Consider the following 27,794-nt stretch of genomic DNA (forward strand, 5'->3'; position numbering starts at 1 on the left):
TATTCCAATCAAAGGAGGATGGGGTTAAATTATGGAGAAAGTCACATGCAAGGCGAGACCTCCCTCACAGAATTTTTGCAGGGGTTAAATGTGACAATGCCTCTCTAGAAACTGTACAGTGAAGACGAACAGCAAATGAATGAATTGTTGGTGGTGTTATGCATAGGGGTGCCTGGTAGGAGGAAGGGGTGTAATGACATATCAGCTAAGGCTGTAACTGTTGTGAAGATATATAGGAAATGGAGATTGTGCTTTCTCAGAATATTCTAAAGGGAGGAAATGGAGTATACTTACCTAATGTACTTAAAGGACCTGATTTTCATAAAAATGTTGAATAGAGATTCTCAATAAATCCTGGGTGATTAAATGGACAAACAGGCAAATCAATAATATATGGATCCATGACTCTTACAAAAGGGGTGGAGAGGTGGGACTGTTTTCTCCTCTTCCTTATATACCCGTTAGGCTGCAAGTTGTCCTCTCTCTTTCTTCTTTTTCCTTTTGCCACTGTCCTTAGGGTCATTACTACTTGATTTGGCTGCAGAAACTTGCTGAGACTATAGAAAGGTGGGACCCTGGACCTCTGCTGCCTGAGAAATCCTGGCCAGGGAGCCAGCTTAATCTATAGCAGTGGTTCTCAGTCCTGTCTGCATTTGCCATGACCTGAGGCTCAGCCCCCACCTCTACAGCTTAAATCAGTATTCCTGGACCTGAGATTCAGATATTGGTATTTCTCAAGAGCTCCCCAAGTGATTCTGTTATGTAGTGAAGTTTAGAACCATTGGCAAACAGTACTATAGACAGCTCTAAAAATCCCAGTGTTGAGTGCAAAAGGTGGAGAACAATTTATAGCACAATACCACTTAAGGTTATTAAGTTTTAACATACACAAACCACAAAGCTATGTGTTTTTCAAGTATATACAAAAATCTAAATACCTGTAATAAATCCCAGGAATGGAGAAGATGGAGTAGGGGACTAGGAGTGATACTGGAGGATAAATGGGATAATATAAAATTAATCAATATAGAGGCCTTACACAGACCTTAAAGTTATACACTAAGGAGTGTAATCCCAAAAAGTCCAATCACAATAGTTAATATGAATAGAGCACTTACATCCAGCAGACACAGTGGAATTGCTTGACATACCTCATCTCTGATAATTGTCAGAATAGTTATGAGATAGATGTTATTATTTAGAGTCATTTTACATATAAGAAAACTAGGACTTAAACTTAGCATTCAGAAATATTAACTAAAGTTGTACAACTAGTAAGTAGCAGAGTTGGGTATAAGTCCTGTCTGCCTGATCAGGGTTCAGGCTCTCCTTGCTCTGTTCATGGCCGTCCTTGGGTCTTCTTGAGCATCTGCTGGAAAGAAAGCTGCCTTCTTCCTCCTCCCCACTTCATCCCATCCCTTGCCGAGGATGACAATGAGAATGACCACCCAATGTTCTGTGCTCAAGGCAGAGGAGAAGCCAATATACGACCGACCTGCCATGGAAACATCCAAGACCAGCCTCAATTTCCCCATGAGGACCGGCAATATTTGTTGGCTTCAAACAACAGAAAGAAGCCTCCTGGATGGAATAGAGAAAAAGGATGGTAGGGGCTAAGATGGAGCAGATCAGAGATCAGAGCTCTTTTAATAGATTTGATTTATTTTAATTTAACATCCTATATAATAAAAGCATAATATGCAAATCGACCAAACGGCAGAATGACCAGTTGGTGGGGGCAGGGCCAATGAGCAGGCGGCACCAGGCCAGCCAAGGCACGTGCCAGAGGGAGGGAACACGATGTGGGGGGGAGGGGGACGGCACTGTCCCCTGATGGGCCTGTCTGGTCGCCTCCTGCAGAGGGAGGCCAGACTGTGGCTTAGGCCTGCGTGGGGAGCAGGCCTAAGCCATCAGTAGGACATCCCCCTGAGGACTCTGGACTGTGAGAGGGTGCAAGCCAGGCTGAGGGAACCCCCCCCCCCCCCCGCAGTGCACGAATTTTCATGCACCAGGCCTCTAGTATTTAATAAACATCATGTACATCCTTTCCCTTACTGCTGACCCAGCTCGTGGAAGACTTTTGTGTAACTTCATATCCACTACTCACAATACTATTTCTGAGGACAGGATCTTTCCCCCAAATCTCAGGACCCTTAAAAATTAATTATAATAATAATGTATTTATTGAGTCAGGCACAAATATCAGTCCCCATTTTCCTCAGAGAAAACAGAGGGGCAACTTGAACAAGATTTCTCAACCAGAAAGTGATGAGGCAGAAGAGACTAGAAGTGTACTCTACTGTCACCTGGGTTGGCGCCCTCTAGAGGTGAGCTGAGCCCTTCTCCCCTCCCAAGTGGATGTCCAAATTTCTAGGTAGAGTCCTTAATCCCAGAGGCCAGCCCTCCACCAGGCTGTGCTCTACCCTTGGGGTGCATGCACAGGGTTAGAACAGAGAAGCCTGCCCTTTGTTGTGGATGCATTGGCAGCTGCTTCTGGGGAGAAATCTAGAAGGACTGAAAACCCTTCTCCTTTCACTTAACAATATCTCGCCTGCTGCCCTGCCAGTAGTATCCGAGTTATCCCATTAGTTTATGGGATTAAAAGCTTTTGTTAAACTATAAATCTAATCTGAGGGGGTGTGACAACAATAAGGAGGGTTCTCGAACTTTACTGTGCCTAAAACTCAACTTGAAAATGTATTGAAGCATCCCATTTTTGAGGGTCGGTAATAAAGATTCTGATTCGACAGGTACAGTGGGGTCTGGAAATGTGAAATTTTAACAACACTTCCGGCTGTTCTGGTGATGTAGTTCCCTGAGCATCACTTTTGGAAACACTGTGTTCGGCTTTAATTAGTTAATCAGGTGCTTGGCCCAGAGGTCAGCTCAGTCTGTGCTGGCCGCTTCTCTGATGAGACAGAGGGGAGGTAGAGCTGCCTCTGGTCTGACATGGTCTCTGCAGTTCAGAGGATATTCTCAGTTTATGGCTGAGAGAGCATTCAGGGCCTTAACTTAGAACCTGAACTCAGCCCTACGTCTCAGACCTACCAGGCTTTGCCTAGACCCACATTTGGGGGATGACAAGGGCCTGGTGATAGAGCAAGACCACGTGCAATAGCAGCTCTCAGCTTCCTGGGGCCACCCAAGAAGTAAAGGTGCAAAGAGGAAAGTGATACTTTAAATTGTGGTGACACTGCGTTTAAACATATCCTTATATCCTTCAAAAGGCTTGGATGGTATTACAACAGAGAGTCACACGAGGGCGCTCTAGCAAACCAACAAGAGCAAAGGCCATAGGAAATGGGGAGGAGGGGTGAATACATAGCACCTTTTAGTCTGATTGAGCCTCCTGAGCCTAGAAGGAGTCATGGAGCTCCAACTGTGTGTGCCTGACTATTCATGCCGTGTGTGTGTGTGTGTGTGTGTGTGTGTGTGTGTGTGTGTGTGTGTTGCACACGTGGGGGCTAGTGAAGAGTAGAGAGTGATGAGGGACCAAAGGGATTGAAAAGTAAAATAATGAGCCTTCAGAGGTCACCTTTGTGACTTGAGAGGCAGTGTTTTGCACTGTCATTGAAATGCCCCCATCTCTTCCCTTCCAGGGAAACAATACCATTTCCCACATAGAGTCCTTGAGAAGGAGGCAGCGCATGGAAAAACATGCCAGAAGAAAATGCAGAGGGAGGCTTGTCAGCGCAGGAGCATCTCTTTGGGTCTGCCTTTGCTGGGACGCTGTGGGCCCCACATCGCTGTGGGTCCCCACAGACTGACAACAGGGGACCTGGGCTCTCTCCAGCAGCTGCCCAGGCGAGGCTCAGGCCCCAGAAAAAGCAGCTCCAGTTACACATTAGTCACAAAAATAACAATGATCAAAGGGAGCAAAAGGCATGAAATAGCTTCATTTTCCCTGTTTAATTACAGGACTGGAGGACCCATTTAGATCTGGAAGGAACTTGACTTTAAGGAGTTATAAAGTAATTGAATAAGATACTGCTTATGAGTTTTTTCACTGCTCTCCCAGCTTTTTCTCCCCTCGCCTTCCCACCCCACCTTCCATGCAAACTTTTCATGGGCTCTTGGGCCCTTGGTAGTTTCTCCCCACAGCCCATGCTAGGAAACATCAATGCAAAACTACACCTGCCTTCTTTTCACCTGGGAAGGCTGACTCACGAGGCTGAAGGGCCAAATTAGAGCCCTCAGCTAAGGCTCTTTAGACTGTCCTGGGCCCCCCTGAAAGGAATGACATCAGGCGAGGGATGGGGGACCTACCCTTCAGGGCAAGTGCAGTGAGTGGTCTCATGGTGAAGGCATTTGGTCATCTGAGAAAAGGGGCCCATGGCTGCTGGATCAGATAACGGTGCTCCAAATGCTTTCTGAGTTACAAGTTGTTTTACTGGGCAGTAGAAGATGTGATCAAAGCTGCATTCCAGGCACCTGTGACTGGCTTTCCCCTCACCCCCACTCCCTTGAACACACACACACACACACACACACACACACACACACACACACGGACCCTCCTGCCTCAAAGCCAGGCCTTGCCCTTTGAAAGGATGGCTGGAAAAAGTAGGCTAGGGGATGTGTTGTCATCTTAGTGGTTGGCTGGCTTTTATACTTATGAAATGACAAAGTCTAATGAAGTCATTGCTTCATGAGGATAAGGCCACCAGGTTATGGGGGGAGGAGGGACAATGATGAGATAGCTCTTATTGGGTCTTTCGTTGTATATAAAAGATTCAGTTGGGACCATGTAGTGGGCAAAATTGTCTAACGCTGGGATTGGCCACACAGACAGGTGGGAGCTGGAAGTAGGGGTGAAGGTGTGGTTTCTGGTGCAATTCTGCCGCTGTGTGAATTTGGGAAGGGCACTCATCTGGGGTTCATGTTCTTCCTCTGTGCTAGGCGATTTCTCTCCCTGGACCTCTTCAGCTCCAAGCCTATGAGTCCAGGCTTCTCAAACATCCCTAGGCACCATTTTTAGGAGGCCTCTGCTCTTTCCATGTACATTGCCTTGGGATTTGTTTGGAATCTTACTTATTCTCCACAAGGTTTAACTTTAATGCCAGGTGTGTCTTCCTCCTACTTCTCAGGAATTAACCCACAGTGTAGATTATAGGCAGGAAACAGACGAAGCAGATAAGCACAGAAGGTTTTGACTTCTTTCTCTCTTCCTCTTTTTTGGACATCTTTGTCCACATGAAAGCCCACCTTTAGTTTCCTATTTACAGGCTACATGGGACAAGGATTTCTCAGTAGATCTTACTTGGTCCTCATTTAAAATTTGAGTGAGCTCATCCCTTTGAAATGGATTCACCTTTAAAAAAAAAAAAAAAAAGTGTGGTTAAGATGAAAAGCAATAAGGAAAGAATCTGCACAACAAAGCAGAATTTCATTGACATCTTCTCTTAACCAAAAGTGACAGGGTTACAAATTACATATGCACAGATACTACACAGAAGCAAACTCGATGCTGATTTCACATTGAGGTTGAATTGTGCATACTCCATACTGATAAGGAGTCACACATAGAGTGACTTATATTTTATGTCATGTACTTGACAGCAACATAAATAATCACATCTGAAGGCCTGTGACAGGCACTGGCAAACCAGAGCACAGGCTATTCGTGTATGGGCAAGAAAGGGTGGAAAGAATTTTAACTTTGGAATTCTCTGTCTGTTGACTGTTTAGGACCCTAATCTTAAAGCTGGATACACAGGGTTTTTGTTTAAATAAATTGAATGTTTATTAAATAAAGGACCTAAATGAAGGGTTTTTATTAACTAAATATAGCATTTGTTTATTTTTCCCCAAAAGGGCCAAAGAGTAGAAGAGAGGTTTTAATTTTCTAATTTCCAGACTCACTCCTGATTGAATACAATGGTGCTTTTTAGTGGGCACGAAAATCACTGGGGAGCTTGTTTAAACGTTGATTCTCAGACCCTACCCCTCAGAGTTGTTGACTGTATTAGCTGAGTTGGTTACCAAATTCTATATTTTAGCAGACACTCCACGGTGTTTCATATGCTTCTAGCCCAGGGAGATTGCGCTTTAAGAAACACTGGTCTTATATTTATTCAATTTTGTCCAGTTAGAATTTTTCAATTTTTATTTTGGTGACTTTATACACTGAAAGGCTTAGATGTATCGTTCATATTATACTTAAACTTATTTGATAGCATTCTCTAGATTTCTCGACAGACTAGGGAGGTAGAGGCTATGTCTCATCCTTCTTTCTGGTCCCAGAACTTAGCACACACCTGCAGTGCGGTAGAATCTCAACAGGTGTATTCATACATCTCCCTGAGCCAAGGTTTAGCTGTGATTTAAAATATCTCTAGCACTCAGCCTCAAACTCTGAGATATTCCCTCCGACATAGATTTTGCATTATCACTTAACTAGCATCTGTACCAACCTTGTTTATCTTGTCTCCTTGCTTAAAGGAAATGAAGGAGCATTGCAGGAGGCAAAGCAACAGCTTTTCCTTCACTTGTCATTGCCCGGGTCCCGTGTTCTCCTGCCAGGAATGTTTTCTCCAACTCTGTACTTGTCTGAAACCTGCTCATCATCCGAGGCTTAGCTCAGGACTCACTGGGAAGCATACCCTTCTGACGGTCACCTTCTTTTCCGATCTTCCATGACACTTGTGTCTAGCAGCTCTTCTGAACCAATTCTCATATTGGCCAAGCAAATCTTATTGCCTTTGCACCCCTCACTGTTAGATTCTGGTTAGAGCTAGAATCCTAATTGTATTTCACCATGTTTTTTTCTTCCCACCGTCCCGCGATCTGCAGTAGGAAACCGCAGAATAGTGTTGAAAATCTTTAGTTTATACTGCCCAGTTAGTGTTTCAAACATATCCTGCCTTTGATTCTCATATATATCTAATCCATCACAAATCCCGTTACTTTCAACTCCAAAAAAATCTCACAAATCCATCCACTATTCTCCATCTCCACCACCACCTCTCTAGGTAGTCCAAGCTGCCCTTTTTTCTCGCTTAGGATTTTGCTCTAATTCCCTGTTTGGTGTTCCCACACCCCATTTGTCCTCTACCTTGCAACCAGAGTGATCTCAAAATAAAAAATGATTTCTCTCCCTGGCTTTATGCTGCACAGTTTCCATTGTTTTTAAGAAAGATAAAACTTCTCAACATGAACTACAAGGTATGTCCTGATCTATCCCCTGCCCCCTTCTCCAACCTCATCCCCCAACGAGCTCGCTTTGTTCTCTCTGTTCCAGGCACCATCGCTTTCTTTTGGTTTGCTGTATTTTTCAGATTCCCTTCTGTCACAAGACCTTTGCACACACGATTTCCTCTGCTTGACCTTCCCTCAGCGCTTCATCCAAGTAACTGCTATTCAGAGTGCATAACCCAGCTCAAATCATTCGCTGATTTCCCTGGCTAGGTCAAACCTCATTCTTATAATGCCATATATCTTCCTTAGGAACATAGTGCAGTTTTAATGGTACAGGTATTGTTGTGTTTGCTTGGTTCATATCTGTTTCTACAATTGACTGCAAGCTTCATGAGGCTAGAGGTCATATGTGGTTTTACCACTGTGTCTCAATTATTTAGCCAATGTTTGTCAAATGGCTGGTACTCGATAACCATTTGTTGAATGGTAAATATTTGATAGATTTATTTAATAGCATTAAAAATGCCATTGACTGGGAATGTGAATGTAAATTAGATATTGTTCTTTATATGTATAGGCTCTCACCCTCTAGTGGGGAAAATAGACTTGAAAGCTTTTAATTTGAAGAGTATAACAGAGGGATAGCCATAGAGCTTGGGAGCCAAAGGAGGGAGCAAATAAATCCACCCAGAAAGACTCTATAGAGATTTTCCAAAGGATGTAATGTCTGAGCTGTGTCTCTAAAGATAAATATCAGTTTCCCAAATGGGGAAACGTCCCAAACAGAAGAAAAGCATATGGAAATGCCTGAAGGTGTCAGGATGGCAGGTACATAGAGTTCTAGAGTAATATTGGGTTGGGTTGGGTTGATGGCCGTGGATGAGGAATGGGAGGCAGGTTGAGGTGAAAGGTCTTGCTAAGAATATTGGACTATAAGAAACAGAGTCAATGGAAGTATAGATAAAATAGATGTAAGGGTGCTTGCATGTTGGAATAGTCATTTAGACTAGGGTGAAGACTTATGGAAGGGAAAGAGAGAGGAGTTATGGAGAATAATGAAGAAGCAACTTCAATAGCTCAAATGAGGGGGGAAAAAAAACAAAACAAAAAACAAAAAACACACACACCCAGGAACCTGCACAAGACAGTGATAGCAAAGACGGGGCAATTAAATTTGAAAGCTGTTGCAGAGGAAGAATAAATCAGACCCAATGATCAATTGGGTGTGGGGTTTGAGAGAAAGGGGGAAGTATAAGAGTTCAAATAGACCAGTAAAATGGCAGAATTGTTAACCCGCATAAAAATTACTCCTGAAGGAACAGGTCTGGGGATAAGGGGAGAGAGAAATTGCTCAGTTTGAACCACGTTGAGTATTAGGTGCCTCTGGAGCCTGTAAGTAGAAATGTTCAGGAGAGGGTTGGACAGTCACTAGGCTGAACATCAGTGGGTTCCTATGACTACCTGTTACTTGTTTGTTTGTTTTTCTTTGACATTGATGAGAACACATAAGTACTGTGTGTCCTTCAAAAGACAATAGGTAGCATCTGCCATGTGCCTGGAGCCAGGAACATCATCACCAGAGCAATGTACCACTCAATCAATAGCTTAATTGAGGGAGGGTCATCATGTGGTATCTGAATAATTGAAAGCCACCTCCAGTGTTCAAATGAAGCTTTAGTTTGGAATAAAAAACAACAGATGGATGGCAGGTAGGTAAGTGAGTAGAATAGAACTCTTTTTAAAAAGTAATACTATAATAGGGCACAGAAGACACTTACAAAGCTTATTACATTCAGTTGTATCACCTTCATCTATGAAGGCCATTCAGTATTCTCTGGTTTGGCCTAGGGGAGGGTAGCCATCCCTCCTGGACTCCCTTTGACTCCAAATGACTCACTGACCTCTTCATTCATGTCTCAAAATCTCAAGAGATGAAGATACCAACTTTAGTTCTTGCTCTTAGTTAAATGCATGGGCTTTGGGTTCAAATCTCGGTTTTGCCTATTTTTGACTACATGGTTAATTTTATTTTCTGTGTCTCAGTCTCATTTTCTGAAAAACAGAGATAATAATTGTAGCTATTTTAGAGATTTTGTAATGATTAAGTGACTCAATATATGTGAATACCTCAGGGGAGTGCCTGCCATTTAGAAAGTGCCCAACAAATATTAATTTAGTTATTGAATCTTGAAGTTCAGTTATTGCAAACTTGGGGGTATTTTGATTGATAATCAGTGTCTTAAAAAATAAATTTAAATGGCCTTAGAGGTACTATCTGGTTCCTCAGGCCCCACTAATGTTCATGGCCTTAATACTCATTCCATTCACACATTTTTATTAACTTCCTGGCCCCTGTATGCTTTGGAATTTTTAACAACCCAATATAGCCCAATTTAAAAGTGTGCTTCAGATCATGGCCTAATGATGGGAGGAAGGACAGTTTTTCTTATCCTAATATATAAAAACCCTGGGTCCCTCACAGACCGGAGACTCGACCTAATGCCCAGGCTGCGAGTGCAGCAGGCTCTGGTTGGTGGGGACTTGTGGCAGCGAAGATGGGGACGGGAGAGGCAGGGCCAGCACTCACACTCACTCACAACCACACAAACACACAGACACACACAGTGCCCACCAGCTCACAGCCTTTTCTCCCTTTCTTTCCCAACCTCCCAGCTTGCTCTCGGAGCCTCTCTCAGAATGAGGAAACAAAAGAGACTGGGCCTGAAGAGGCCTGGATGGAAAGGAGGGTGGGCAGAGGGTGGAGTGGCCCCCACTGGCCCCACCCCCTCCCAGCTAGGAAAGAGGAAGAGGGACACAGGGAGGCCTGGAGGACTGCTGAGAAAAGCAAAAAGAGACAGAGACTGGGCGAGATCAGGCTGGCAGGGGAGGGCAGTTGGGGGCAACCAGGCCAGTAGGTGAGGGCAGTTGGGGGCGATCAGGTAGGCAGGCAGAGGCAGTTAGAGGTGATCAGGCAGGCAGGCAGAGAGGTTAGGGGCAATCAGGCAGGCAGGCAGAGGGGTTAGGGGCAATCAGGCAGGCAGGCAGGCAGGTAAGCAGTTAGGAGCCAGTGGTCCCAGATTGCGAGAGGGCCTAAACCGGCAGTCGGACACCCCCCAAGGGGTCCCCAATTGGAGAGGGTGCAGGCTGGGCTGAGGGAAACCCCCCATGCACAAATTTTGTGCACCAGGCTACTAGTCTTTATATATTTTTTTAAAAAACCACACAATTTGTTCTATAAGAGGGCAGAGTAACCATTTGTTACCTGGTTTGATTTAAAAAGTTAAAAATAAATCTCATTGATTCTGAAATTCCACCACTGAGGAATAATTCCTTTGGGTGAAGTATCATGGAATTGGGGATATTTAGAGAAGCGGGGGCTATGAGTGGCAGTCCAATGTTTAGAGATTAAGCTCCTGTGGATTTCTGACCCAGGTTAAAAAATGCATTGGTGTTTGAACCTGGTGGACGATGAGTCTTGATTTGAATTAAGTGAGGTCCTAAAATGGGCTGTCAGTGGGTTGGAGCTTTTTACTGTGAATCAGGCAATATACACAGTGCTTTGTCATAGGAGCCCTCTTCTTCCTAAGCTACCTTGTGCTTGTCATGGCTGACCTTGGAAAACATGACACTTGAGGGTAAGCAGAAGTGACAATGAATGCTCTCACCCCATAATTCCCATAGAGCCCAGGCTGGTTTATTTCCAGGAAGCAGGAGACACACAAAAATAAATTAATGAATGAGGCTAGTTGCATTCAATGGCAAAGTGAGCACCATGCTGCTTTGTAACATAAGTTTGGTTACTCAGGTCATACAACTGATTTCACCAGCAAGAGCAGGGAGTTCTCTGAAAGCCACTCACAGCTGTTCCAGTTCATTCCAGCGCCTCCTGGAAAATTCCACACAGAGGACATAGTCCATGGATACTGCCTGACATGTATAATCATAATGTTCATCCCTGGAGAAAAAACGTCATTGCATTCAATGACAAAGCTGTCACCAAGCTATTCTAAGTTAAACTTTCCTCATTAAGGGATTATCTGTTGCCCACAGCTTTCGAACTTAGAAATATCTATGTGGCCCATTAAAAATCAGCCTCATTCACCTTTTGCTTGTTTGTTTGTTGCTTTGCCTTGTTTGTGTTTTGCTTTTTTATATATAGACATAACCTGGGAAGTAGAGGAAGTGTGTTTTCACCACTCTTTTTCTTTGTACCCTTTTTTGCTCTTTGAATAGATGAACACCCAATGGACTAGATCCTTGGCTACTAATGGCCGAGCTAGTAGTTGATTGAGCTGGAGAACTTTAGGAAAGTCACTTCTTCTTTGGGGGCATATCTGTGCCCTTGATGAACCAGAGAGTTGCTCCTATTGATTCAGCACCAATTAATATGTCATTGATCTCTCTGCCAAACCCCTTGCCCTAGAATAGGGCGGGCTAATTCATTGACCTTGATGCAGCCACGTTCCCTTCCTGCACCCAATGCAGACTTCACTAATCAATCATACCCCTTTTTCTAAATCCAGACTCAGATTCATGGCTCCTTTTAACATGTCACCGAAGTAGCCAATGAAATAGTTATACTCAAGTAGAATATCACTTGCCATCCTTACTCTGGTAGCCCTCCTACCGCCTCTCTCCCATCAAAGCATAAGTACTCATGTTTATGTAGGCATTGTTCCCCTCTAATTTTAAGATGGAGAGATGAGACGCACAGGCATCTAATGCTTCTTTGAGTATAGGTGGTCTATGTGCCTATCATCCTATAGCTGACCTTATATATTCTTATTTAAATAAAGGTAGTATTACTAAAGTTAACACATGATGCTATCTACACATTCCATTCACTGTCAATCTTTTTTTTTTTTTTTTTTGTCAGGTCTTCAATGTTTGAGAACCTCTCTGTGCATTGTCATGTCCTGAGCCAGTGGGACCAGTGGCTAGCAGTTAAGATTCAGTCACCCAGAGTGGGACATCTCAGGAAAGTAAACATACATTTGTCTGAATGAGACTTATTGCCATCTAACGTTGCTATAGGTACATAATGAGGTAATCAGAAAAATCATATTGGGGAAAGGAGTTGGGGGGAATTAGGGTGGAAGGCATCACATATTGTAAGAATAAAGAGACCCTAAAGTTCAGTTTGTAATACAAGCAAAGTGGCACTTATAAAGAGTATTTCAAGATTATGGTCAGATCTAAGTAAGGTAAGGAGAGAGAGAGAAAACAAACAAACAAACATGTAATGAGTCCCAGAACTCTATTCTTGTCAAAATATGCATTTGACATGGACCCTAAGTGGGATGACAACATAATTCATTGTCTAAACCAGGGCATGTGTGAGAGTGAAAGAGACACTATTAATAATTGCAGTGGGACAACAGGTGTAAGCTAGGACATTTGATCACTCCAACCACAGTATTCAGAGTGTGTCAATCGGAAGGGAGCAGATGAGTAACTTACATTTGATAGAGGAATAAATCTTTGAGCACTGTTTTTATTTCCATTGAAGGCCATAGACATAGGGGCAAAGGTCAGGTAAAAACACTGGAAGAATATTTAAAATATGTAGTTCCCCAACCAATATGTCGCTCATAATGTATTTTTGTTTCTAAGTAGGGATGAATTGGGAGAAAAAATTCATTTAAAAATAAATTTTTACATTCCTAGAAGAGAATTCATCTTAAAGAATAAGAAGTCTCAATGGTATAGTTTTGAAGTCAGCTATGTAGCTCTAGTAATCAGACATTTCTGTCTGGTCCATCGGAGAAGTCACATTTCTGTTTAGGACACCGCAGAATGTTGCCACAAGGATCATGTGACTGTCTGCATCAACTCAGATTTCCTAGAGAAAGAAACAGACACTTCTCATATTATTTAATCTCACAAAAATTTTGAATATTTTACAGATTTAACATTTTTAAAATATAGAAGTGGGGTTCAGAGGTTATTTTCTCAAGGTTATCTCGATAGATCAACTGGGATTTGAACTTACCATTTAAAAAATACACTTTTTTTTATTGATTTCAGAGAGGAAGGGAGAGGGAGAGAGAGATAGAAACATCAATGATGAGAGGGAATCATTGTGAGAGTGAAACATTGATTGACTGCCTCCTGCACACCCCCTACCAGGATCAAGCCCACAACCCAGGCATGTGCCCTTAACAGGAACCAAACCACTAACCTTTTAGTGCACGAGACAACATCCAACTGAGCCACACCAGCCAGGGCCAGAAGAGCTTCTTAAAAGATGGATAGACATTTGAGGAAAGCCCTTTCCCCATTCCTGACTCTTACAATGGAGCCATCTTGCCTTGAAGGTGGAGTCTGTCTCTGAGATGCCAGAGTCAAAGATAGCAGCCCCCCCAGCTCCCCGTGACTTCCTGGGACCAACATATTAGTTGTAGTGGGCTATCCACAAATATCTTTTTCATGTGGACATGAATCCCTGTGCAGCTAAGCTGCTCTTATTTGGGATTTTTCTCTTACAGGCAGCTAGACCTATTCCTAATGAGTTTAGGTGTTTTATAGAGAATATTTTAGTTAACCTTCACAATACCCCCGCGAGTTAGGTATTACTGTCCCCATTTTACAGTTGAGGAATCCAAAGTGGCAGAGTTGAGTTTGAACCTATGGACTGTCTGGCTCCAGATTCTGCTATGATCCTCTGTTTTGAGTGAATTCATGCTTTCCCACCAACTTGGGAGTTGTGGATTTTATATTTTTCTAAACATTTTATGAGATCCTTCTTCCTTCTACCTTCTTTCAAGCATTTGTCATATGATCAAGATTTTGGGCTAGACAAGAAACCGGTAAGACCCTGCCCCTAAAGATGTTAGCCCAGAGAAGGAGGCCTAGGATATGTGGGTCAAGCAGAGGGGATGTTCATTGCTCTCCCGGTTTCTGTATAGTAGGAGTTGTGCTTTCTTTGTCTTGTGTTGTCCTCGCGATGCTCTGAGACTGAAGTGGGACTGCTGATTCCATTATTTAATGAATAAGGAGACCGAGGCTCCCAGGGTTAGCTCTGTGCAGAACCATTTGGAGGCTCCTGACCAATTTTCATTCTGCACTCAGGATTCAAAACCTGTCACTCTGTCCTGCCTGTGGAGTTTGGGGGGATTGTTATAATAAATAATACCCTGAAAGAATTTTGGAATCCTAGGGGACCCTCTCTAATATCACTCAATCTATTTCTCTTGATTCAATTCTTATTTTCAAACTTATGTAAATTTTAAACTTATGAAAATTTTAGAATTCTAAAGAACCCTTAAAAAACATTAAGGAGCCCTAATCGGTTTGGCTCAGTGGATAGAGCGTCGGCCTGCAGACTGAAGGATCCCAGGTTCGATTCTGGTCAAGGACATGTACCTTGGTTGCGGGCACATTCCCAGTAGGGGGTGTGCAGGAGGCAGCTGATCGATGTTTCTCTCTCATCGATGTTTCTAACTCTCTATCCCTCTCCCTTCCTCTCTGTTAAAAAAAATCAATAAAATATATTTTTAAAAAACATTAAGGAGAAGATTACAGGTATTTGTTCATCTGCTTCTTTGGGGATGTAAAAGAACCATTATGCAAACATGCTTTATTTGGACTTTATCTGTCACAGCTTATGTATTTATAAAATGATAATTCAATTTCTAATAAATATCTCTTGGATTCCTTTATAAGATATTAAGCTCAACTATGTCTTTGCCCTTCATCTGATGAAACTCGTTCTAACTCTTAAGAGGATCATGTCATTTTGCACATCAGTGAATAAGCCTCACAACTCCCATTTCAATCCACAGCAGACACCCTGGAGGTTAGAGCTTCATGGTTAAATACAAAAGGTCCCAATGCCCTAAGATTCCACAGATGCCTGTTGAATTACCAGGATGCCCACAGACTGCAAATACTTAACAAAAGAGGTTTCTCCTCCCTCACACACCCCCACCACAACTAAAAGAGAAAAAAACACCCAAAACTTCAAACAGTGCACCTGGCTGTAATCTTTTCTACTTGAACTAATTGATATTTGCAGTGGCATACGGTTGGGGGCAGGGGAGGGAGTGGAGACTCCTTTGGCTAATAATGAAGTATCAAACCACAAAATGATTTCATACGGTCGGTTGTTCCATTCCAGGGCAGCCAACATCTTACATTAATTTTCAGTTGCAGGAAATACAGTTCTCATACAAAGAAATACATTCCTAACAAGGTACAGGAATTAATTTTAAAATGCCCTTAATACAAAAGCAGGCAAAGAGTTTCAATTTGTTTCAGATTTCTAGAGTGAGCTTCACAGATGTCTGAAAATAACTCAACTTCTGGACTTTTTAAAGGCATTAATGTTCTTAAAAGAGGAAATCCCCAGTGTTTATAATAACCAAGATTTTACTTATGCTTTTATGTTTATGATTATTTATTTAATGTCTGTCTCACCAATTAGATTGTATATGTTATGAGGTCAGGACTCTGCCTAATTTTTGTCCCCCCCATATCCTCAGTATTCAGCAGAGTGCCTGGCACATGGCAGGTGTTCAATAAATCATTGACCAAGCGAATGAATGAAATCCCAAGTCTATAGACAATTACTCAAATGTTTGCAATAATATCCTGTCGCCAATGATTAAAACGGGAGAAGTGGAAGGGGATTTTTAAAATTCTATGAATTTCATTGTTTATACAGTTCCTTATCTAAGTGGAAATGTTTTCACATATAATAATAATGATGATTATCAGTATCATTATCATTGTCATTATTAGTAGTAGTAATAGCAATGATAGCAGTGAGGTGGTGGTAGTGGCCCTGAGTGAGCACTATGTGCCAGGTGTTGGGTTTAGTTCTTTACATAAGTTATATTTTATTTTCACAGCTTCTCTATGGGATAGTAATTATTACTATCTTCACTTCACAGGTGAGAAAATGGAGGCAGAGATGCATTAAATAACTTTCCCAAAGTCCAGTTTTCTCTGAGCTAGGAAGTGGCAGAGCTGGGACTAAACTTCAGCTCATCTGCAGCCCCTTCTTTTCTTCTCTTTCTTTCCTTTTTTTTATTTTTGAACAGCATAATGGCGGTAGACTCCATGGTAGACATGGTAGTTTGACTCTCTAAACATCCATTCCCAAGCACTTTCTTCCTAATCTTCCTCTTCTAACTGGCCAGATGGCTAAGTACTTAATTTCACAGCATCCTTTACATCAAGGCTGGCCATGTGACACAATTTGGGCAAACAGAAATGGAGTCAGCAGAAAGAGGCTACAAGTGAGAGCTTGGGAAAGCTCTTGATTTCTTAAAAAAGGGGAAATGCATCTGGTCTTCCCCCATTCCCCATCTGCCTTCATCAATTATGAAATGTGATGTTTGTCTGGAGGTGCAGCAGTCATGTCGTAACCTTGAGGCCAAGAGAACCATAGTCAGCCCAGCATAGCGAGCCCACTGAACCGACCTTAGTCACAGTGAATCCCGTTTTCCACTGTTTGCAGGTGAAATAACTCCAATCTGAACCCTCTGAAGGCTAAGGACCTAAGAAGTTGCTTCAGGGGGAACCTGAGGAAACCAACTTTTGGTGATGCAACAAAAATAACCTTCTCACTTGTGTTGAGGTTGAATCTTGTGGAGTGGAGATATTGAAATCCCAAGTCAGATAGAACACACTAGCTTGTGAAATTAGGTATAAATATCTATATTTGCTATTGTCTCTCCCAAATAGTCACAGACTGTGAGTGTTGCTAATAGAGAAAGTGTAAGTCAGTGTTTTGCAAACTGCAATCAGATTAACAGAAAAAACTCAGAGACATGGTGGAAACCTGATAGTCCACAAATGGATGTTCATGCATTTGAAAAAACCAAGAGTCATTGCTCAAAAAAACAACAACAACCCATTGAGATTTTGAGGCCTGACAAAGAAATCATAGGGACTGTCACCAGTCACTTAAGGTAAGAAAGGTGTATATATTTTCTGCCTGAGCATCCATCCCTTTTGCTCTTTTATTCTACCTTTCAGATGATCCAGAAGAGTTCCTTAAAATCTGCCTAAATAGTAAGCTTATACTAAGGAGCTCCTCATGTCTCCTGTTTGTATCCTTGATGGTAGCTCTCTACTCGTCCTTGTTGGCCCTTCCATCAGTTTGGAATGGGCTTCTCCTTTTGGATGAAAAATTCTTAGCCTTTGATAGAAGATTGTGTTTACTCATTGGGACTATGAATTAACCTGGCAACTTCTTTCTCCAAATCATTCAATTCAGTTCATTCACTCATTTATTCAGCATGATGGTAGTCACTTTAGGGTTGTTTCTCAAAGTGTTGTCTTGCTGGCAGTTAGAAGTGACTTGACAGTTTTCAAGGAAAAAAAAGTGATCTAAATTTATTTATATTTTTTCACAAATTTGAAATGCAAAACTAATTGTGGTTTTCAGAGAGATTTCATTATATTTTCAAAGGTTGTTTTTTCTAATGTCCTCTTAACTTGATGAATGTGTTTTCACCTCATTTGTGCATTACTGTTTACATTTGCGGAAGTCTCATTTTCCATCATTATTATATGGCTTTATATCTACAATTCTCATAAATAGATCAGTGGCTCAAAAGTGATTTGCTGAGCATGATGTTCGTTTTGAAAATAAGGGTATAGTTTCAAAATAATGTTACAAACAATGAATAGTACTGAAGTGTAAGTGTGGATATGTACGTGTTGGGAAGTGGCTTTGTGTGCTAATGTGATGTTTTCGATAGCCTCTTCCCTAAATGTATGCACAGGAAGAATCAAAATGAATATCTGAGGGTACATTTTACTATAAGCAAATTATACCTAAAGAATTCCAACTTTCAAAATGAAGAAATAGATAAATATCCAAAAGGTATTAATCTCTAATACCCAGGGTATTATCTATTTTGAAATTTGGTAGAGTACAAACATAAAGCCCAAAATATTTTCACTTAATTTTTATCATATATATATATATATATATATATATATATATATTTATTTAAATTTATTGAGGTGACATTGGCCAATATGAACATATAGATTTCAGGTGAGGGTTTCTATGTTACAACGTCTGTATATTGGACCGTGTGCCCACCACCCAAAGTCAAATCAACTCCTGTCACCATCTATTACAACTTAATTTTTAAACAAAGACAAGCCTCGTGGTATAACTGTTAAACACTGAGTTTCCCCAGAACAAGGACAAAATAATGCTTTCCACACAAAATTGGTGAATTAGTTAAAGCAGCGAAGAGATCAAAACTCTTGAAGCATCATCCCAATTCATATTCCTGGAAGCAAAACAACTTAGTCACCCTGTGGCCAAGACCGTTATTAAGACTGGCCTCAAGTTAATAAAAAATATTATGCCCTGGAAAATAGCAGATTGAGGCTTTGGCAAGGTTCCCTCAACCAAGGACACTTTCGGATTTCTTATTCGTGGTGGAGAAGTTGCTGTTATTTATTGTTGGATGACTATTGCTATGCAGAGTATGAACGGCTCACAGCCTTTAGGCAGGACCGCATGAGGGAGAAGTGCAAGATGACATCTTGTTCCATTTAATCGTTTAAGTCCCTGCCACGGGAGAAGACATCTCCTAGGCGGTTAACAGTTATTTTGGGGATTCATGTGCAGGCTGCAAAAGGTGGCTAGATCAGTAGCAGTGACACTACTCTGCAAATAAAAGGGCTCGAACCCAGTGCCAGCTCACACACTGCTTGATTCAAAGAGAACTGGCAGGAACCACTCCAAGAAGCAGTATTGACATTGTGCTCAGGAGACCACAGCACTGTTACTCCCCAAAGTTGTGCAGCAACTGTGCGCAACGCTGTGCCACCTGCTCTTGAGTCGGGGTTGAAAAACAATGGTGAAAAGTCCAAGTCCAAGCAAACCACGTCTAATGAGTGTAATGAGTCTAAATGAGCCTTTTCTTTTTCTTTGTGACCAGCTGAGCAGTGAGTATAACATCCTCTTTTTGGCACTAGAATATGTTGGCTCTTGAGGGAGAATGTGCTCTTACCATTTTTTTTAAATGAAGGATAAAAGAAATAAAACCTTTTTCCATGACACTAAAATACCCATTTTAAAATATCGTTTCAAGTGGCTTGTGCAAGCGGACTGTCTCAATGATATATACTCCGAATTGGTTCCAAAATATCATGGATTTTAATGTCAAGGATTAGATGTTAGGATTACTTAAGAAATCCAAATGGTATAAACACATCCATTGCTGGGAATTTGATTCATTCCCAGTACTTTATGATTTTCTTCACTTGTTGAAGATAACCACTGATGATATATTATTTGTCATATTTTACAACCACATCCAAATGCTCCGACATATCATGAAGAAATACTATTGAGAGCAGAAGACAACCAAATGGATGCATTAGGAATTCACTGACTAATAACTATCTCCCAAGTTGAAAAAGGCAATTTCCAGCATTCGGATAAGATGTCCCCCTTTTTTCCAATCTTTATTTGTTATTAAATTTATTGGGGTGACATTAGTTAATAAAATTATATAGATATCAAGTGTACAATTCTATGATTCATCATCTGTATATTGCATTGTGTGTTTACCACCCAAAGTCAAATATGATCTGTCTTCATATATTTGACCCCCTCTTTCCCATACTACCTTCTCCTCTTCCCCTCAGGTAACCACCATACTATTGCCTGTGAACATATCTGTCATCCCCAAAAGTTCTCACATGCACCTGGACAATCTCTCCCTGCAACCCTGCAGGGCCCCAGGCTGCAGGTAAGGTTCAATTCTGCTTCAGATGTCTCATTCTGGGACCAGCAGCCACATAAAGTATTATCCTGTCCTCATGATGGCAGAGTCACTAGAAGCCAAGCCAAGCCGTGCAGGCTCATTTAAAACTTCTCCTTGTTTCATGACCGCTAATATTCCATTGGCCAACACAAGTCACATGACCATGCCTACCATCAAAGCGGTGGGAGATGTACTCTCCTCACTCTAGAGGCATGTCCTGCATGATTACATGGCAAAGGACATGGGTGTATTATTCCCTAACTGAGAGGAGGTAAAGGATTGGGCAGAATAACTCAGTTACAATAGGTAGGCAGCTGAAAATACAGAACTGGTATTCAAAAGCTGGGCATTCACATTTGGTAGAAGCCATCGATGTGTTTGACAGCAGATAAAAAGGAGGGTGTGGGACAAGACTGAAGCTGGAACCTTAGTATCGGCTGCATTAGGGAGGAAGTGCAGGGTAAGGAGGAGGAGGAGAACCATCAGGTTGGAGGAGGACCCAAAGTGCAAAAGAAAGCGCCGTTAGAAGCCAGCTTTCAAACATCCAAAGGTCCTGCAAATATTTCAATGGTTTTAACCATCAGCATTGTGTGACTTATTCCCCCTACTCGCAACCTCTACTTTCTTTCTCAGCCAGATAAGGGAAGTGAACTATTGGCTGAAGTCTCTGAACCCAGTTTTTAAATCACTGGATTCCTATTATAACCAAAATAAGTATTTTGAAAGGGTAGAATAGAGTTCATTTAAGTTTTCTTTTAAGTCTTTAAAACACAGGCAATGAGAGATTGTTTACTATTCCACAAGACCTTCTCCATACAAATAGATATGTCTAAATTTACCATATGTTTCCTAGGAAGGTTCTTAAGTATTATTTAAATGGATTGTATGGTCAGTCTTCTGGAATAATGCATGCTCCCTCATTTGCTGTGACTCATCACTTCATGCGCACTGGGAGGACCCTGACCGCAGCTGTACAGAAACTTCCATAATGAAACCATAATGGGCACTGTGCAAATTGCCTTTTTTAGGTTTGGGGTTTCGTAGCAATTGGGAATGTTGGATGGATTTCCTTGAGGCTTGGCTTGAGAAACTTCCAGTTGTTCTTTGCCCAGTCCTGAATCTGGAATATGGCTTTAGGTGGAAAATATGCCCTAAACTCAGTGCTAGGTGTGGTGCTGGTGTTTTTGTTGTTGTTGTTTTATATGTAATAGAGCCCATGGAAAATTAAATTTAAAAAGCAATTATCTAGGGAAAGTGGTACTTTTTCTTCTTGGGCATGCATTGAGAAGAAGAAGAGATGGTTCATTTAACATTTTCTGATGTAGCATGTCAGATATCAATTCATGGCCTAAAATTTCCTCTGCTTAACACACCATATAGTTTCTATCTCCCAAATGGATGAAAACTGCTACCCATGATATGTAAGGACCTTCACAAACCATCCCCAGCTTCTCCCCAGCTTCACCTCTCATCCCTCCTCTCCTCAAATTTGACTCTTCAGCCATGCCTCCTCTCTCATCTCTGGCCTGAGTCACCCTTTTCTTTTTCCCAATTCTTTCTTCCTACATCTTTGTCCTTAAATCCTATCCATCCTTCACATGTCATGAAGGAATCATTTCTTCCAGGAAGTCTTTCCTGAATCAGCCAACATTGTACAAATGTCTTTCCCAAGTGCGTCCATAGCAACTTTTGTACTGATCACTCTGTATTGTAGTTGCCAGTTTACCTGTCTTTCTCCCTATGAAATAAGCTTCTGGGAGGCGGAGAGCTTACATCCTTCCCCATTACAGCTTCAGCTCCGAGCTGGGTCCAGGCACATGCACCCAATGGGTACCTCATGCACATTTATTGAATAGATGGCTGAATGACAAGGTGTCTATCTTTGGGGAGATCATAATCTATCACAGAGTTTAGTGCACAGGACACTAGATGAATTAAAAAATTTTAATTCTGTGGTTTAGAGGTCAGAGAGAACTTGATGGAGAAGTCAGTATTTAAGCTGGTGTTTAAAGAATTTCATGAGATAGAAATGAAGCATTAAGGAAGTAGGGAACAGGCTAAACAAATACAGGTGTGGGTAAAAGTAGATCTACAGTTGTCCATATGGAAAATAATAGAATCATTAATAAATAAAAATACCAAGAATAAACTCTGTTTTGCATATTCACAACTGTAAACCTACTTTTGCCCCACGCTGTATATAGAGGAGACCTCCTTTATGTTCTGAGCACGTGAAAAAGAAATCTCATTTTTGTGGGATGGTCAAGTGCATCATGGTAACCAACTGTGGCAAAGAAGTGTGAACAAGAGACTTGGGGCCAGATCCTGAAAAGCCCCATGATATGTGCAGGTTATGGAAATGAGGTCCAGCAGTATCTGCACCACTTGAGAACATGTAAGGGAAATAAATTCTCTGCCTCCACCTTAGACTTGCTGATTCAGGAGCTCTGAGGGTGGGGCCCAGCCACCTGTTTCCACCAGCCCTCCTGGTGATTCGGGCGTGTGCTGGAGTTTGAGAACTACTCTAAGATGTTTGGGCTTTTCCTCTGAACCCAAGCCACTGTTGCTGTACTTATGTTGACTATGGAACATCTTCCCCAAACCTCCAGAGGGAGGCTGTACTTTGAGGTTAATTTGCCCAGATGAATACTATAATGTGGTGCATTCTGCTGGCTTCTGGATCATATGTCAGACATCCTCAGAGAAGGCTGACCTCAAAAATCAGCCCAGTCCATAATTTCTGCATTAACACATTGTATCCTCTTCCCAGCTCCCAAGTATATCAATGGACCACTCTTCCCCTCCTTATAGAGGGTGTTTGTGGGATTTCTCTGCCTGGATGTTTCCAAGAGAAGCCAGACTCTCAGGAATGGCATATGTTTGTAGTCATGGACCATTGCTCTTCCTTAGTTCCCTTAGTATTTGGTAATTCTTATACTCATGTCCACCCTGTCAAGGTCATCTGTCTGAAGAATGCACACTGAGATCAACTCTCCCCTCCCACCCGACCCATTCCCATGGACACTTAATATCTACAGCTAGCAAGAAGATTGTGTATTAAATTGTATTAAATCTTTTTTTTTTTTTTTGGTAGCCATCCACTTTCCTTAAAGATGCTCCTGATTTGTCTTTGCATGGACATTTGATTTCTAAAATAACCCAAATCCATTCCCCTCTCTCATGCTTTTGTCACTTTCTTTTATCCTCTTCCATCACAAAAGTCTCCTAACTACCCAAAATAGGTATATCCTTCCAGTTTTAAGTGCTCCTAAGAACAACACTTTACATTTGAAATGCTTATTCTTTTTGTAATCATTCAATGTCTTCCCCTTTGGATTGTGAATTCCATGAGGTTTGAACCATATCCGATTTGTTCACTGTTACATCCCCATGTTTCATGGCAGAGCCTGGATCTTGGTAAAGTGCTCAGTAACTATTTCTAAGACTCTATGTCTGAAGGAGTGATGCAGTTTTGTAATGGCAGGTCACAGGAATTTACCTCCTAGTAGCCCCAGGGCCTAGAGCCCTGTAAACAGTAGGCTCTAAATAAATTATTGTTGCTACCTTTGCACATACTATTTCCCTTTACCTTTGCATAGTCACAACCGTAAACTTACTCATTCTGCTTCTGTACTTAATAAAATCCTAGTCCTTTTAGACTCAAGTCACGGTCACCCTGTAAGACTCTATAGTTTGGACATTTCACAACCCAGGGAGTGGCATTTACATAGACTGTGATGTGAATGGTGGCCCCTGGAGCTGTGCAATAGAAAGGCCGCTCCAGCTCAAATGCCCCTTCACCAGGAAGCTTTTCTGGATATAGACTGCAATTTCCATGCGGACAGTGAGTTTTGTTTCATCCAGCACCTGGAAGAGTGCCTTGCTCATAGCAAGCAATGGATACACATTCGCTGAATACAGGAATGACCGCCTCCATCATAAAGAGCCGTTGTCTTCTACTAGTATGTTTTACAAGGTATCCTTGCTTCTGGTTTGATGTGGAATGATGTTCATAAGTTTACTCATGATTATGACCCAGCTCCCAGAAATTCTGAACTTTGTTCTTTTTTATACCAAATGTGAGGCTTTCAGAGGGCCTCTAATTACAAGATTAAAGGCCTTAGGCCACATCTATCCACAGGTGGATCAAGTCTCCATAGATACTTCTAGAAATCGTGCACACCCATGTTTTAACGAGGCCTGGAAGTTCCACCTCAGGGTGTGGTCCATGCAGTGTAGGCCACAAACCATGGTTTCTGAGAACTGCTGCTTTGAGAGCAAGGCTCTGGAAACTTGACAGGAAGCCTGAAGGAGCCTTGGTGAAGGACAATTATACTCAGAGGCTTCCAGTCGAGCCCAAAACCTTAGGTCATATTCTAGATTTTCTACTACATGTGTGTATTATTATTTAAAAAAAAATACATAAATGCTTTAGTATAAAACTTTCCATGGAGCTCATTAGCTTTGCCCTGGAAGCTCTGGCTGATCCCACCGAGCCTGGGTTTTTAGACAGTCACCCAGGCTGTGTGTCATTCCAGGAACAGAGGAGAAGGCCTAACTGGAACAGCAAGAGAGAGGTGTTTCTGCAGATGCTCTCAGACAACCAGAGCAGCCCCTGATTTCCAGTTAGCAGTCAAGGTGTTAATGTCTCCTCTCAATGGCATCTCTGCTATCAGTAAGTGCTGACTGAGTCTAAGGAGGACCTAATTGGCAACAGAGATCAGAAGGGACCTCTCACCTAATAAAAAGCCTTTGTGTCCATAAGCAGACCCCTTTGGGGTTTAGCTGGGCTTTGGTACTGTGCGTGATCCCGTTTGGCAATTGTCATCCATCAAACACACTCATTGATTATTGCTGGCTATGTACAAAGACTAGATAAACCTGGGCCAACCTAGCATGCTCAGATCAACTTTTCCTGAACTCTCACCTAGGCCTTGTCTCCTGTCACCTCATTTAATCCACACACAGGTTAGACTCTTTTCCCATGCATTTATCCTCTCAGTCCTAGGTGGATTTCCAATGGATGCTCCATTCTTCAGATGTAGGGAAGTGAAGAGATGGTAGTAGTTCTTATCTCTATCTGTAACAAAGACGGCTGTGTGGTGTGAAGGGAACTGGTTTCCTCCTGTGGTAGAAATGAGACCAAGGACTTCCTGTGCAGAGAGAGAAGGGAAGAACGTGCTTTGGAGCACAGACATCCCCATTCTCTCTTCCTGAATGTACACTGGCCAGGTAAGGTCAAGGTGATGGTTATCAGCTTGAAAAAGGAAAGACATTTTACCTTCTAAATTTCTGGCTGAATTAAGTATATTGATGAACAGAATATACTATTGTTAAGAGAATAGCCTCCTTTTTGGAGGCCTAAATAACAAGCTGACAGAACTAAGGAGCATTATGTTAAGGTGAAATACCCAGGAGGCAGCAATCAGAATGCAAATATAACACTGCATTGAGAACTAACACCATGAAAGCTTTGTATTCTTTAACCCTAATTCCAAAATGTCTAAGTAGTCATTGAAAAATTACAAAATAAATTCCATGGCTAAATAAATTTGGGCCTCAACTAGGTGAGGCATATTTTGCCAGTTTTTTATTTTATTTTATAGGACTTATCAGAGCCTTCAATGTAGAATATCATTAGTGGAAATGTATTATTATTATTATACTTTTATAATATGTTTTTATAGATTTTTAGAGAGATAGGAAGAGAGAGAGAGAGATAGAAATATCGATGAGCAAGAAGCATCAATTGGCTGTCTCCTGGACGCCCTTACTGGGGATTGAGCCAACAATCCAGACATATGCCCTGACTGGGAATCGAACCAACCATCTCCTGGTGCATGGGTCAACGCTCAACCACTGAGTCATACCAGCCAGGCAGGAAGTGTATTATTTTGACTCAATCTTTCTTACAAAACAGTTATATTCGGTATAAAATAGGCCAGTCTTTATATAGCAACTGGCATGCATATCTCTTTTCTAATTTTTGGAATTTGATGTTTCAAAAATTTCTGATATAACAAAAGCTGACTTTTTCAGGCTCCCTATTTGTTCCAACTGTTATAAATGTGGTTTTCTGGATCGACTCATTATATTCTGAACAATGAATGGACAGCTAGATGGATGGGTTGGGATGGAATGAACTGGAAAAAGAATGGCAGCAAAAATGTTCTCAAGAATCTCACTGCTTCTCTTCCAGCTCTATTTTTATTATTGTGTGATTCTGGGCCATTTCCTGTTATTATTACACTTACTGCTGTCAGAGGAAGCCAATTCCTTTTAATATTAGCCTGAGCAAAACATAATTAGGAAAAGAATCTACTACCCCAAAAGGAAACATGTAAGTGCTGCTTGGCATTGCAAAGCCCAGCACTCATAAAAAAACACATGGAGAGGGCTTTCCACACGGGCGCGCAGCTTCCTGCCAGCCACTGAAAAATGCAGGCCCTCCGAGGAAAACAGCCTGAGAACCCGAGGACTGACCCAACTTCTCACTATGCCTATTTTTTGTCCTGGAAGAGGGAAGAGAAGAGGTGGCAGAGAAGGCCAGCGAGAAGCAGAGTGTCAGAAAGGGAACAGCTGGGAGCACTAACAATATCACAGACCCCGGCTGAAGGAGGAACTGCTGGCCTTCTCTCCTCAGATCCTGCACCTGTCCAGCGCTGCCACGGACATTTTTCTCCTGTGAGCTGAGACCTTCGGAGAACCTGAGAGCCCATCCTAGTTGTTCATGTGCCGAGGCTTCTTTTCTCCTCTCTCCCTCTCCTTCCCTTGCTAACAAAAGTATTTCCTCTTCATTGTGTGTGACGTATATACTCATCTTGGAAGGACTGTTATTTCCTGGCCATAGTACAATTGTGTGTCAGGCCCTGGTAGTCTTTTCACATAATTTATTTTATTTAAGACTCACCATAACAGTCTGCGTTCAGTATTGTTCTCATCCCCATACGACAGACAAGGAAATCAAGGCCCGGAGAGGCTAAGGAACTTGCTTAAGGTTATGGGCTCCATAGTGTTGGAGTCAGGATTTAAACACAGGCAGGTTTTTGCCGACTTTTAAAAGCCAACACTTTTAAGCACAATCCTAATGTTCTTCATTCACTTCTCAAGCCTCTGCGTTCTCATTCATGAAATAGAGGTTGTCCCTGTGTTTGCCCTTGTCCGCCTGATAGCTTGTTTTTCACACAGTGGACAGAAAGATTGTACCATTGATGACTAGGCTGTGCTGCCAGAAACAGAGACGCAAAATAAATGCCTGGAGGCAGCCTGTGTGGGCAGTTATGGATCTGCTCCACCAAGTCCTGGGGGACTTCAGCCTCTTCCAAGTCACCACTCACCCATCCATAGGGGTGACCCTTGTGTTCATTGTCCAAAGTAGCAGCTAGAGTACCAGCCATCTCATCTGCATTCCAGGCAGTGGATGAAGAGCAGAGAAAAGAAGAAAAGGGTCAAAAGGTACAAACTGCCTGTCTTTCAGGCATGATTTTTTGAAGCACTATGTCACACTCTGCTTCTCGCTCATTGGCTAGCCTTAATCACATGGCTATACCTACCTGCAAGCGATGCTGGAAAATATCGTCTTTATTCCAGATGTCCTGTGTCCAGCTAAGAAAGCTGGATTTTCCATTGTTATGCAAAGAAGAGGGAATGGACACTAGGGGAAGGTGCACCGCTTCTGCCCAAGTCACCCTTTAAAAATGTAAGTCAGATCACATTACTCTGCTTAAAAAAGACTTCCCACCCACTCAGGCTAGGCGCCCAGGCCTTTGCAGGGTCCAACAGGACCTTACATGTCTTGTCCCTCTTACCTCTCTGACCTCATTTCCTACCTCTCTCTGCCTTGCTCACTCTGCGTCAGCCACGCTGGCCTCCCTGCTGCTTTTCCAACAAGCCAAGCACATTCCTGCCCAA

Source organism: Eptesicus fuscus, chromosome 7 (assembly GCF_027574615.1).
Source record: "Eptesicus fuscus isolate TK198812 chromosome 7, DD_ASM_mEF_20220401, whole genome shotgun sequence".
Classification (NCBI taxonomy): domain Eukaryota; kingdom Metazoa; phylum Chordata; class Mammalia; order Chiroptera; family Vespertilionidae; genus Eptesicus; species Eptesicus fuscus.